At 32.6% G+C, this 3035-nt stretch overlaps 1 long non-coding RNA gene across 1 annotated transcript; it reads left to right on the top strand.

The window, feature by feature from the left end:
• On the top strand, nt 427–2674 carry LOC109230995. The gene is made up of 2 exons (XR_002068741.1): nt 427–1002; nt 1907–2674. It is a non-coding gene; the product is annotated as an uncharacterized LOC109230995 (long non-coding RNA).

The raw sequence follows: 3035 nt of genomic DNA, 5'->3' as shown, positions 1-3035 counted from the left end.
TGTTATTATTGTTATTATGGTTACTGCTTTTATTTTAATATCAGTTTTAACGTCTTTTGCCAAAATTATATCACTTTCCTTGATTTAATCAAATAGTAGTATTTATTTTAATACTTTACAATATTTACTCTTATTCACAATAAATGTAGATTATTTGGCAAATTTTAGCTATCATAATTATTTTAAGGTACAATAAATAGTTTGATTAGTATTGACGCATTAATATTACGTAATATTTTATAATATAGCTAATAAAATTATTTTAAATCTAAATAGAAGCTTAAAGAAATATACAAGGAAGAAGGAAAATCTTCAGTACTCTAGGCCCGAAAATTTCGACCAAATTAATCCATCAATTAAGCCTCCAAATCAGCCCAAATTGCCTAAATCTGCTAACACATTTAACCCGACCCGCCAGACCCATATCCGTTGAGAACTCTCTAGAAACCCTTCCCCTACCTTCCCTCTCTCCTCTGAAAACGCCGAATGCTTCACCTTCTTCTTTGAACAAAATTGCAGACTTCTTCCCCCAAAATCAGATATGTGCGCCTCCATTTTTGTATATCCTTTAAACGCTCATATCTCTCTCATCTTCATAAAGTTTCAGTCAAACAAGAGAGATTCAGAACGAGCCAAAAGTTCTCTTCAGAAAATCTGATCTTTCCGTACCTGAAGAATCACGTGAAGATCCAGGCCCTCCAACGCTTGAATTTCAAACGGGCATTTTTTTACTCGATTCAAGCCTCAAATTCCTGCTCAAAACTCTACCTAAGAACCCTAATTTTACACCTATAAATACCAGATTTTGTGGTTATTTTTATTCATTAGAACCGCACTCTAAGAGCTCGTCTTCGTTCAGTCTCTATTGGTTTTGTTTCACCATAACAGAGGCATCGTCGTGCTCGTTTTGGAGTTTGACAGTCATTCGAGGTTGCGGAGGTTGCGGAGTAGAGGCCGAAGATAACAGACCTTGACGTGACCCCAGTTCCTGCACCACAAAAGGTCGGTATCTTTCTTTTTATCTCGTTTATGGAATTTATAATGTTTTAATGTTTCAGTATCTATTTATCAATGAACTCTTAATTTTCTGTTATTTGATTAGTTATCTGTGATGCTTGTTATTGATTTCTGACATTGTCCTGTTTCAAGTTGTCATTTTATGCACATTAGCTTTATTGGAAATCATACAATAAGTCCTTTCTTTATTTACATGAATGCTGAAATCATGTCATAAGAAATTGCTATCCAAAACATGAAGGATAACCGTCTGTTAATATGCTTATGTGAACTAATGACTGGTCATTGACATTGCCGAACTTTGCTGCTAGGCTAAAATCTTTTACTTTGATAAAATTAAAAATCATGTTTAGAGGCCCTTGGCAAGTATTCTATTCTTGGACACATTGAAGTTTAAAAGCTCACTGAGAACATGTTCTAAAGTCTCTTTCATTGATTAAGAATAACCTTACATGTTAACTTAATAGTTTTTCTTTTAATTATTTATAACCTAGATATCATTTTCTAGGTCTTTATTTGTCGAGATTTTCTATTGCATTTGACATCTTGCTTGAAAGTATTTTTCTCTTTCAAAACTTATTATTGTGTCAGAATAGGGTCATATCATTAAAAGTTGTATATTGTTAATATAGAAATCATGAACCTTGGACCTTGACCTGATAAAGTTAAAATCTACTTATGATATATCATATCCCATAGTTTTCCTTTTATATTATAGAACTCTTAGGAAGTATGTTAGTTCTTTTAAAAGTATCTGCCCAGGTCCTTTATTGCGGGTTTAGTAGCATGTTCTAGGATTCTTTTTTTTTTCAAGTTAAGAGATCTCTATTTATGTGAAAGAAACATGTTTTGTTGAAATGTTAATGTACCTTTTCTTGTTGCTTTCCAGTAGTAGAAAATGGGAGGAGCTAATTATAGCGTAGCCGAGTTTTAGGAGGCATAATTTATTTTCAGTAAACTTAGTTAAATATCCTATAAGTGTAAAGTTGGAATTGAGTTTTTCTTGATTTTGGTTATATGAAAATTCGGATGTAATTCATAACTTTGCTCTGAAACTCGGCAGATTCTATATAGAGTTCATTAATCACTATGTCACTTCGAACCAGTCACTTTGTTACTCATTTTTGGTCTGCGCACAAAATTTATCATTGTCATAATGTCAATTTCAGAAGGACTCGATATCTTGTCTATAGGAGCTTTAAGTTTTTTTAGACATCATGCTCACAGGATTTTTAGAATATTTAGTTGGAAATAAATCTTCTTTTATCTAAGAATGAAGCATCTGTACGCACCTACATACTTTTTGCTTTAGAGGTTCAGCTATTAGGTAGAGGGTATCTTATATTTTCTAATTTAGAATGATGTAAAAGAAGTGGAAAGCGCAACCTATGGAGTCTTAATTCGAGACTCTTGCAATGAAGTCTCATAGAGCTCACTCAACACTACCCGAGCATGGAGTCATCGCATCCCATACCATCCTCCTTAGAATGCACCCGATAGTAAGAGAACAAGCAAAACGCTTGGGGTCGCCTATGGCGGCTTCGTCTTTAGCATTTATTTTGTTTGAATCTTTTAGACTAACTAATGATTTCTATGATTTGATTATTTTAATTTGGAATTCTGTTAATATATGTTTAGGTAACAATTTTTGTTTAGACACTTGGGGAATCCATTTAGCTATCAGTAAAATACTTATTTATTAGAATAACTTTTAAAATCAGCAACAATACTTTGGGATAGTTGTCAGTTGAGTCTTTATTTTTTACTCAAAATTTGAGTCACGTATATCTTTGGATAGATGAGCCTACTTTTTTTTTTGATTGAGTCGAAAAACTTTTTTTTTCAAATTAGTTGACTCTTTTACTCAAGAAAAAAATATTGTTATATTAAGCCTTCGATAGGTTTGAGATGGATTATTCAACTGAATTATGCGCTAAGTAAGAAACTGCTTTTTCTCAAAGATAAAATAATGCATCTCAAACAATTCTCACTCCATTATAATAACGACTTTAGCCTAC

This window comes from Nicotiana attenuata, chromosome 8, assembly GCF_001879085.1.
Source record: "Nicotiana attenuata strain UT chromosome 8, NIATTr2, whole genome shotgun sequence".
Lineage (NCBI taxonomy): Eukaryota > Viridiplantae > Streptophyta > Magnoliopsida > Solanales > Solanaceae > Nicotiana > Nicotiana attenuata.
This window is presented reverse-complemented; position numbering and strand designations above follow the sequence as displayed.